The 12,102-nt window shown below is 40.7% G+C and overlaps 1 protein-coding gene across 1 annotated transcript in view; it reads right to left on the bottom strand.

Annotated features, from left to right (window-relative positions):
• LOC126234542 (clavesin-2-like) overlaps positions 1–10,249 on the bottom strand; it is an 81,324-nt gene extending 71,075 nt beyond the window's left edge. The window contains exon 1 of the mRNA XM_049943237.1: positions 10,116–10,249. The gene's annotated coding sequence lies outside the window, so the exon portion shown is untranslated. The remainder of the gene's footprint in view (positions 1–10,115) is intronic.
• Between the last annotated feature and the right edge of the window lie 1,853 nt (positions 10,250–12,102).

The following is a 12,102-nucleotide window of genomic DNA, read 5'->3' as shown; positions in this document are numbered from 1 at the left end:
GCTCGAATTGTCCAGAACGTTCTTCAAACCGATAGAGAACAATTGCGACCTGGTGACACGACGCACTGTTACCCATAAAAATTCCATCGTTTTTTGGGAACATATGATCCGTGAATGGCTGCAAGTGACCTCCGTTTCCAGTCAGTGATCGGTTCAGATGGATCAGAGGACCCATCCATTCCATGTAAACACAGCCCACACCATTACGGACCCACCACCAGCTTGCACAGTGCCTTGTTGAAAACTTGGTTCCGTGGCTTCGTGGGGTCTGTTCCGTTCTTGAACACTACCATCAGCTCTTACCAACCGAAATCTGGACTTCTGTGACCAGGGCATGGTTTTACAGTCGTCTAGGGTCTAATCAATACGGTCACGAACAAAGGAGAGGCGCTGCAGGCGATGTCGCGCTGTTAGCAAAGGCACTCGCGTCGGCCATCTGTTGCCATAGCCCATTAACGCCAAATTTCACCGCACTGTCCTAACTGATAAGTTCGTCGTACGTCCACATTGATTTCTGAGGTTACTTCACGTATTGTTGCTTGTCTGTTAGTACTGACAACTCTACGCAAATACTGCTGCTCTCAGTCGTTAAGTGAAGGCCTCTACCACTGCGATGTCCATGGTGAGAGGTAATGGCTGTAATTTTGTGTTCTCGGCAAACTCTTCGACACTTTGGATCTCGGAATATTGAATTTCCTAACGATTTCAGAAAAGTTGTGTACCATATGTCTATCTGCAACTACCATTTCGCGTTCTGATTCTGTTAATTCCCATCGCGCGATCATTATCACGTCGGACATCGTTTCACATGAATCAGCTAAGTACGAATGACACTTCCGCCAGCGCACTGGCCTTTTATACCTCCCGTACGCGATACTACCGCCATCTGTATGTGTACATATCCCTACCCCATGGCTTTTGCCACCTCAGTGTATACTCCAAACTACGTCATATCTTGAACACCCCTTCAGTCACCACTTTGATATAATTAGTTGCTTCCCCCATTCCCTCTGCAATAAGCAAATTAAACATCAATGATGCCAAGAGCAACCTTGTCTAACACCTTTCCTGATTTTTTACCTCTTGCGCTCTGGTCTGCAAGACGTATGGGACAAGCGAAATACGCTCATATTTCAAGGAGAATGTAATATTTACTATCAAAAACAGTCTTGACCACAATTTATTTATTACGGTGACCGGTTTCGACCACTACTGTGGTCATCTTCAGACCAATGAGTAAGAACCTCCTTCTGCTGGTTAATCACTAGGAGGTTCTTACTCATTCGTCTGAAGATGACCACAGTAGTGGTCGAAACCGGTCACCGTAACAAATAAATTGTGATCAAGACTGTTTTTGATAGTAAATATTTGTTACACATTGATCACTGATCACTGTTCACTCCCACAATGTATTCAAAAGTAGAGAATGTAATAATTCCAAGAAACGCAGGCACAGATAGGTGTGAATATTACGGAACCGACAATTTAAAAGTCACGTTTGCAAAATAATGACACGAATTATTTACAGAAGAGTGGAAAAACTGAGAGCGGGCGATCTCGCGGAGGATCAGTTTAGCTTCCGATGAAACATTGGAACACACGAGGCAGTAATGATCGTATGATTTCTCTTAGAAGATAGCTTGAAGAAAGCCAAACCTAAGTTTATCGCATTTATAGATTTAGAGAAACATGTTGACAATGTTGATTGGAAGACACCATTCGATATCCTGATGGTAGCAGGAATAAAGGAGTAAATTACAGGGAGCAGACAGCTAACTACAACTTTTACAGAAACGAGATTGCTGTTACAAGAGTCGAAAGACATGGAATGAAAGCCGTAACTGAGAACGGAGTGAGATAGGATTGTAGCTTATCCTCCAAGTTATTCTGTCTGTACATTGAGCGAGCAGTAAAAGAAATAAAAAAGAAATTTGGAAAGGGAATTAATGTACCGATAGACGAAATTAAAACCGTGAAGTATGCCCATGACATTGTAATTGTGTTAGAGAGGCCAAACAACTTGGAACAGCAATTGAAGGGAAAGGAGAGTGAACCGAAAAGAAGTTTCAAGATGAATATTAATAAAAGTGAAGCAAAGGTTACGGAACGAAGCGGAATTAATCAGGCCTAAAGTTAAAGTAAGAAAAGAGAAGAAGCTTTTGAAACGTGGTGCTACAGGAAAATGCTGAATATTAGATTGGTAGATCGGATAACCAATGAAGAGGCAATGAATCAAAATTGGTGGCATAACTTGACTACATGAATGAATCGGTTGATAGGATACATCCCGAAGCATCAAGAAATCGTAAATTCGGTAATGTAAGCAATTGGTGGGCGGGGGGTAAAAGTTGTGGAAGGTGATGAAAGCTTGACTACAGTAAGCAATTTCAAATGGATGAAGGTTACGGTACTTGTGCAGAGCCGAAGACTTATGCACGAGATAGAATAGCGAGCATCAAACCAGTCTGCAGACTGAAAACAACATCAGCAACCATTACTTAGTGCTGCCTGTTCCAGTTTGCTTAAAATGGAATTGCTCTCCTCCTAATTTACGTCCGATTTTAGCTTTCATTGTTCGGTGTAGTACTCCAGTGAGAATTTTATGTTGTGCTATGATTTTCATGTCTATCTCTTCGCCCTTCTTAGAAAGCGTAATAAGTAAAGTGTTTTACGAAATTTGAATGATCAGTGGCTCAGCGAAACTCCTGCAGGTGTGGTCGAAACATCAGGTACGCCAGCTCCAGGAAAGTCATTATGACCTTTTTCTTTGACTGCAGTGATCCGCTAAGTCATTGACTTTCTTGAACATGGCGCCACAATTAACACACACTTTCACGTAGGCACTTTGCAAATATTGAAGTGCGCCATCAAATACAAACGCCCAGGAACCACGACGGACAGCATCATTCTGTTGCAGGATAAGGCCCACCCCACATGTTGTCAAGGTTATTTCGATTACACTGCAGCGGCTGGGAAGATATTACACATCCTCCATACAGCCCTGATCTCTCCCCAAGCGATTTCTATACGCTTAGAGCAGTAAGGAAAGAGATTCGTGGCTGTCGATTTGCTTCGAACGAAGAGGCGCATGCCTGGGTACAATCATGGTTCCGTAGGCAAACGCGAACATTTTTCTGTGAAGGCATTGACCTCGTTGTCTCGCAGTAGAGTAAATGTATTAACAGTTACGGCGATCACTTTTGAAATAATTAACAATTTTCTTACTTTTTCCATCTGTCTCGTTTTCATTTGATCTGTGCATTATATATATTGTATATGTATGTATATTTTTGGTCAAATGTTTGTGCGGAACTAAAACAATGTTCTAGTTTTGAAAAAAAAAAGAAGTTTATTCGCTTGAAAGTAATCAGGATAATTAGGAAAAAAGTTATTTAGTGATTTGAGGGGAAGTTGAAATATTTCACGAACAGCGGCTGCTATCAATGTAAACGAAGTGTTAAAAAGTTCGTCACTTCAAGGACTAACTATTCTGGGTATAAAAAGTTACATTGGTACAATACTTAACTGTCAAAAATAAATTGTGGGATTTTTTTCTTTCAGGCTGAAAAAAACTCTAGCTCAGTGGTCAGCGTGGCTGGCAGCCTCGCAGAGTTCCCGGTTTCGATTCCCGTTACAGGCAAGGAGTTTCCCTTGCTAGGAGTACAGAGCCACTGAGCCTCGTGGTGTGAATAGAGGAGCTACTTGACTGAGAAGTTGCGGCTCCAGGAGCAGTGTGAAACAGTTGCAACAATTTTTCAGTCTCAAACATTTTTTAATAAAATATCCTTCAAATATCAGGAAAGAGAATGGTTCAAATGGCTCTGAGCACTATGGGACTTAACTTCTGAGGTCATCAGTCCACTAGAACTTAGAACTACTTAAACCTAACTAACCTAAGGACATCACACACATCCATGCCCGAGGCAGGATTCGAACCTGCGATCGTAGCGGTCGCGCGGTTCCAGACTGAAACGCCTAGAACTGCTCGGCCACCTCGGCCGGCCAGGAAAGAGAATGCGTGTAGCGCAATAAGTAATTTCCCTCTTACAAGTGCCATCGACATTATTTTTCTTGCTCACTTACTTTTCCAGACAAAAAAAGTGAGTGTCAAAAATAGAATAAACCTGGAATCTTCGATGAGATAGTACACTACTGGCCATTAAAATTGCTACACCATGAATATGACGTGCTACAGACGCGAAATTTAACCAGCAGCAAGAAGATGCTGTGATATGCAAATGATCAGCTTTGTCAGAGCATTCACGCGAGGTTGGCACCGGTGGCGCCACCTACAACGTTCTGACACGAGGAAAGTTTCCAACCGATTTCTCGTACACAAACAGCAGTTGACCGGCGTTGCCTGGTGAAACGTTGCTGTGATGCCTCGTGTAAGGAGGAGAAATGCGTATCATCACGTTTCCGACTTTGATAAAGGTCGAATTGTAGCCTATCGCGATTGCACTTTATCGTATCGCGACATTGCTCCTCGCGTTGGTCGAGATCCAGTGACTGTTAGCAGAATATGGAATCGGTGGGTTCAGGAGGGTAATATGGAACGCTGTGCTGGATACCAACGGCCTCGTATCACTAACAGTCGAGATGACAGGCATATTATCCGAATGGGTGTAACGGATCGTGCAGCGACGTCTCGATCCCTGAGTCAAAAGATGGGGACGTTTGCAAAGACAACAACCATCTGCACGAACAGTTCGACGACGTTTGCAGCAGCATGGACTATCAGCACGGAGACCATGGCTGTGGTTACCCTTGACGCTGCGTCACAGACAGGAGCGCCTGCGATGGTGTACTCAACGACGAACATGGGTGCACGAATGGCAAAACGTCATTTTTTCGGATGAATCCAGGTTCTGTTTACAGCATCATGATGGTCGCATCCGTGTTTGGCGACAACGCGGTGAACGCACATTGGAAGCGTGTATTCGTCATCGCCATACTGGTGTATCACCTGGCGTGATGGTATGGGGTGCCATTGGTCACACGTCTCGGTCACCTCTTGTTCGCATTGACGACACTTTGAACAGTGGACGTTACATATCAGACGTGTTACGACTCTTGGCTCTACCCTTCATTCGATCCCTGCGAAACCCTAACTTTCAGCAGGATAATGCACGACCGCATGTTGCAGGTCCTGTACGGGCCTTTCTGGATGCAGAAAATGTTCGACTGCTGCCCTGGCCAGCACATTCTCCAGATCTATCACCAATTGAAAACGTCTGGTCAATGGTGACCGAGCAACTGGCTCGTCACAATACGCCAGTCACTACTCTTGATGAACTGTGGTATCGTGTTGAAGCTGCATTGGCAGCTGTACCTGTACACGCCATCCAAGCTCTGTTTGACTCAATGCCCAGGCGTATCAAGGCCGTTATTACGACCAGAGGTGTTTGTTCTGGGTACTGATTTCTCAGGATCTATGCACCGAAATTGCGTGAAAATGTAATCACATGTCAGTTCTAGTATAATATATTTGTCCAATGAATACCCGTTTGTGATCTGCATTTCTCCTTGGTGTAGCAATTTTAATGGCCAGTATTGTAGTTGGAAACAGTTGCCGAATTTCACTCTGTGGCCTCCATACGTCAGTAACATTTGAGCATGTTAGGTGCTTCTATTAATTGTTACATAGTAGTAGAAACTATAGATGAATTATTCAACCGTTTGACTTTAGATAGCATAGTGTCTCAACTGGTAACATAGTTTACCTCTTGACTTCAGATAGTAGTGGTTCCTCAAGGCCACACAAAAGCGCATTACATCGACACCTCGTATGCCGTATGTCACCGAGCGTCATTCAAAGGGGGGTCAAATGTTTACATACTCTACTTCATCTTACTTTCAGACAAAACATACCATACCGGATTTATTTTTCAATTTTTTTGTGTATTTGAGCTACTTATTTTCATCTTTTGTGATGAAAAATCCAGTATCAATGTAACACGAATCCTTTTGGGAATAAATAAATAATAACAAAGTAACGACGAAAGTGGTGAAGAGTAGTGGGAAAGAGAGTAACGTCTTGCTTGACATCAAAAGTATGGTTACACAGGACGGTTGCAGGAAGCAAGATATCGGAAGTAGAAAGACGTCGGCAAAAAGAGCTTTCTTCAGTATAAGATCTCTACCTTGCAGGAAGTGAGGAACAAGTTCCTGAAAGTATACAGCATTGTTTGGAAGCGAAACGTGGACCATCAGAAATGATGAGAAGATGAAACTGGAAGCATATAAAAATGTGAACCTATCGAAGAATGTTAGAAATTAGCTGTACAGATAAAGTAAATAGAATTCCGAAAACTCTTATTATACGTTAGAAGTAAGCATAGCGTGTCATTTACAGTAGCCGTAGCTGACCCTGTATCTGTCTCGTATAAAGTAGGGCCAAGAGCAAATCCGTTCTATGTTGGTAGCACTGCTCATAACGACGGATCATGGGTCCGGCACCCTTGCCCTTCTTCGGTATTTTTGCGAATATGTTCCGTGCACTTGTGCCGCTTGCTATCATTTGCCAAAAAATTCTTTTCGATAAGTTGAACTGTTCACAAAATAAAAGGGCATTAGTTTTAGATGGTGAAAATCTTACGAAAATTTACACTTTAGCTGAGTTGAACTATTAAGAATATTCAGAAACGAAACAGAGACAGTACTGGATTAGCCACGTGGCAAGGGTTAGCAAATGCTACAGGTCCCGCACATAAGGAAGCCCCGCGCCTGGTTGTAAAAAAATATATATTTATCAAGTTAGATATGAATGGCATTCTACCCACCGTCCAATGGAAAGACGGTAGTGTCCAAATCTGCAATGAGTAGTAGTAATTTTAGCTCATTTCTAAAAGTGATGGCTGGCCACTCCATACATTACGTGCGTAAGTTGACAATTCCGCACAACTTACAGGGGAATTCCCTAATGTTGTCCGAACTAGTCGTAATAACCGGAAAAACAGAGTGCTATTGATTATCACAGGCCAAATATGGAAAAACTTTTTTGCTGAAAATATCTTATTCTTATGTTTTTTAGGGTGGGAAATCCAAATATGATACTTAAAAACTCCATTACCCACCATTTCTTCACATATTACAGTTAAATTTATTAAATTAAGCGATTTTTTGATCAATTTAACACCTTCTACATAGTTAAAATAATACAAAAAGGAGGTGTAATGAATTTAGATAACGTTGATAGCACTGCAGAAAAACATTTGCTGGCTGAAAACGACGATTCTATTTTTATGTTAACAGATGGTGTTTTGTTTAAGTCAACCTAACCTCACTTTCCCATTTCCTGTACATGTGCTCAGTACAATGTCTAATCGTGGTTGTAAAATCTCTGCTGACAGTTTTTGTTATATTTGTGGTGAATCTGTGATTAAAAAACACCAAAGAAACATTACAGACTTTGTGAAAAAGGTTTATCTATCATACTTTGGATCTAAACTTGGTGATCAAGATAAATCTTGGGTGCCGCATAAGGTATGTTGTGTGTGTGTTGAAGATCTGAGAAAATTGTCCAAAAAGGAGAAAAAAAGCCTTTAGATTTGCCGTTTGTATGATATGGAGGGAGCCAAGAAATCATTCCGATGATTGATACTTTTGCAGTGTTGATATTACTGGTCATAATTCGAAAAACAAGAATGTAATGAGCTACCCTAACATTCCGTCCGCCATCCAACTATTGGGGCATGGAGTAGATTTGCCGGTTCCTGAACCACCAGATGATTTAAAATCTATTCCAACAGAAGTATTTTCTGATGTACTAGCTGATATAGATAACCAGATGACGATGAATTCCATTGTCATACAGAAAGTCTAGAGCCCAAATTGTTTACTCAGACCGAGCTTAACGATTTGGTTAGGGATCTGGGCTTAACGAAAGAAAAAGCTGAATTGCTTGGCTCTAGATTGAAAGAAAAGAACTTATTGGCAGTTGGAACCAGAATATAGATGTATAGAAAGAGAGAGCAGCAATTTTCCAAGTTTTTTCAACAAGAAGGTGATTTAGTATGCAGCTCAGACATGCCTGGTCTGATGAATGAGTTTGGTATTGAATACAAAAAGAAAGATTTGAGGCTGTTCATTGATTCATCCGAAACTAGTTTAAAGGCTGTTTTATTACACAACGATAACATGTATGCATCTATATCTGTTGGACATTCTGTACATATGAAAGAAAGCTATGAAAACCTAGAAATAGTGCTAAATAAAATAGGCTATTCTGTTCATGGTTGGATGATATGCGGCGATCTAAAAGTAACATGCACGCTTCTTGGTCAGCAAGGTGGCTTTACCAAAATTCCATATTTCTTGTGTCAATGGGACATTAGGGTTAGGGATCGACACTTGTGCAGAAAGAACTGGCATGTGAGGTTCTTTAAAACCTGGAGAGTAGAACATTGTACACAAAAACCTTGCAGGTCCAAAAACATACTCCTATGATCTCTACATATAAAGGTAGGCCTAATGAAACAGTTTGTAAAGGCTTTGCCCCGTAAAGGTGGATCATGTTTTAAGTATCTCTGCCAAAAGATTCCACACCTTTCAGAAGCTAAACTAAAAGAAGGCGTCTTCGTCGGACCTGACATTAGAAAATTGATGTTTGATGTTAACTTTGAATCCACAATGACCTTAAATGTGAAAGAAGCATGGGTATCATTCAAGCAAGTCGTTACAAAGTTCATAGGACATGGAAAAAAAACAGAATATGTTTCTATTATAGCTACAATGTTAAAGAAGTTTAAAACTTTAGGATGTTTAATGAGCCTGAAAGTTCACTTTTTGAACAGTCACCTAGATTACTTCTCGGACAATATGGGAGATGATAGTGAGGAGCAAGGAGAGCGTTTTCACCAGGACATTAAAGTGATGGAAAAACGCTACCAAGGCCGCTGGAGCACCAACATGACAGGGGACTACTGTTGGTCACTTCACCGAGTTCATCAAGCAACTCATCGTAGAAAAAGCTTCACAAGAAGCTTCAGAGAAAAAAGGGAAAGAAAATACAAACCAATTCCAGCTGACAAGTGAAACCTCTATTAACATATATCATTATTTCAAATAGCTTACTGTAAATACAAACCATGCTTATTTTGCAACAAAGCGCTTCATTAATTTCCCCGTTTACTGTATGGCAAAGGATTTTTATACTATATAATAAAAAGCATACTGCTAGAAAACTATGGCTGATACAAAAAAAAAACTAATGCTAGATTTGGATTCATCTCATAAAAATCTATAAAGATCGGCTATCAAAATAAAAAAGTTGTTCAAAAAATTGTTTTCGTTGGCCTGTGTTACCAGTAAGAATGTAATTAATGGATAGCATTTGCTACGGCCTTGCACTGGCGTAATTCAGCACTGAACAGATATTTGTTTTCTGTGTCGGCTAGACCATCTGTAATATCGTGCATATTTTCGTCTAGAATGAAGCGTAGCAGAAATGAAATACGTATACTGATAAACTCTAAACTTAGACAATTGTATCAAGATTTCACATCTTCACTTACTCCGAGAGAAAATGTTCAGTGTTTATCAACAAAAAAGTTCGTTTGATCGTTGCAATGCTTCATTAAGAACGAGTCAAGTAAAGATGAATGCAACTTACATTCCTTTGATATCAGACACTGTGTAATTGGATAAATACAGTGGGATCTACGTTTTATACTGAAACTCAAACCGCACTAGTGGTATAAAGCTTTGCTAACCACAACAGACACAGTAAAACTCAGCCCAATTCACGTTAATAAACTGAGCTATGAGATCAGAAAAAGGGAAACTAATAGCTGAGATTAATGTGCTAGCACGGGGGACCAATTTAAACATTGTCTATAATAAGGTTTCAATGCCTACTGTAAGTATTTTGAGAACGATGTAATTTATGGCCAGTGGAACAAGAATCATGCTGCGCATGTACTACGAGTTTTATTTAAAATTTACTGCGAGAGCTTTGATAAATCTAGCTCATCAACACCCTCCCCCCCCCCCCCCCCCCCACACACACACCGCTCTCTCTCTCTCTCTCTCTCTCTCTCTCTCTCTCGCACGCACACACACACACACACACACACACACACACACACACTCATACACACAGACGTCAGACGTACCTGTCAAACAGCCGGTCACGCTGTTCGCGAGAGAGACTCACCACTGGACGCAGCACCACGGATTATCTCCAGTGCTGCTGAGCCTGTATCGGCAGTTTGCGCATGCGCAGAATGTAGCTTAAAGTCGGCAGTCGTCTGCGGGAATAGTGATAAGCTTTCAGGTAGCTGTTCTTGCAATACACCTAAAACAAAGATATTGTATCGCGATTTCAATTTGCTAGATGCTTATCGAATCTGTCCCTTTTCTCTCAGGCTCTTCCAACTAGCTGAATCGATTCAATGAAAGCAACAGTGCAGACTTGGAGCAAGTTAACGACGTAGACAGAATAACAGATATACATATTAGTTCTTATTTTTCTCTTGTGTCTTTGTCCCAAATCGGCGCAGGTTCGGGACGGTTATTTAATGGATGTAGCATAGCTAATTTAAGCGGGACGAAATATGTGTACCTCAACTATCTGCGTATAGCGTTATTCATGTGAAACTGAGCGAAAGTTTTTGTAAATGTTTACGAAGCGTGTAACTGAGGTGGGACTTGCGTAATAGCCCGATACTCACTTAATGGGATGTGGAAAACCACCTAATAGCCACATCCATAATCTTCTGTATACACAGTGTAACGGATACAAGTGCAGATATTTCCATTAGTGACTGAAGATGGTGTGTTAAACAACATTACATCAATAGTTACATCATTTGCAGACTAATAATTGGCAATATTACGAGTCCTGTGTTCTTAGATTGGTTAGTAGCTCCAAGTAAATGTGGCAGAGTAAACTATTAATGTTTATTTTCCCCTGGGCAGCAAGTCAGGTGTTGAAACGTGAATGAGTGGACGCAAAACTGCAAGTCTATACTGACAGGCGTAATCCACTTTGTCGTGCAATTAAAACAGGTGATTCTGAGAAAATTAGATTAGGAAATGAAAAACTAGAAATAGGAGACAAGTTTTGCTGTTTGGGTACAGCCATATATGAAAAGGAAACTTGAATGACAAACAGTGCAAACAAGAAACTTTTGCACTGTGTTGTTACAGAAGAATGCTGAAGATCAGACGCGCAAATCGGGTAAGCAATGGAGAAGTAATGAATGAGATTTCGGAGGAAATAAATTTATGGCATAACTTGTCTTAAATACATGCTCGGATGAGGAGACACGTCCTGAGGCATCAGTGAATAGTTAATTCAGTAACTGAGATAATCATAGGGGATAAAATCGTAGAGGGGGCCCATGGCTTGACTACAGTAACGGATTCAAGAGGATGTGGGTACGAACAGTTCTGTAGAGATGAAGAGGCTTGAACAGGATAGACTAGCGTGGAGAGTTGCTTGAAACCAGCCTTCGGACTGAAGACAGTGGTACAGTAGGCTGGAAAATAGGCTCACAACCCGAAATATGCGTCGTAAAAAAAAACTTTTTATGAAACAAGGCAAAAAGTCTTTCGTTAAGTTAATACAATACGCTAGGTTTCACCAAGAATCCATAAATGAATTAATTAAAACGTAAAAAAAAATATTTGTTTCTTCACGTATGAGCCCACAGCCTCGATGTAATTTCTGAATGCTAGAACCGTTTTAGATATCCAAGCAAACTGTCAAATTCTTTGTACAAGATTATCATGTTTTGCGCTACATGACTGGTCATTTTCAAACGCCTGTAATAAGATTACTGATGGAGTAAAAAGGTTAAACACATTTCTGACATCGTTACACTTTGAATATAACTGCTGCTACATTACTTACAATTTCGTTGGTGATACGTGTGTCATATTTACCGTCGCAACTGTAGGTAGTCTAACAAGAGATATAGTATACAACGTGTAACGTTGTGAAAAAACTGTTTTTGTGTTTAATTTGTTGGTATTGTTATTACAGGTATTTGAAAATGATCACCGACCGAAACTGGTCAGTTTTAACGTAATGCACCATGCAATAAAGGTCATCTTGTATAAAGAACTTAGGAGTCTATGGTGGACATACAAAAAATG

The sequence above is a fragment of the Schistocerca nitens genome, chromosome 2, assembly GCF_023898315.1.
Source record: "Schistocerca nitens isolate TAMUIC-IGC-003100 chromosome 2, iqSchNite1.1, whole genome shotgun sequence".
Classification (NCBI taxonomy): Eukaryota; Metazoa; Arthropoda; class Insecta; order Orthoptera; family Acrididae; genus Schistocerca; species Schistocerca nitens.
The sequence above is the reverse complement of the archived record's forward strand: the minus strand, read 5'-3'. Positions and strand labels throughout refer to the sequence as shown.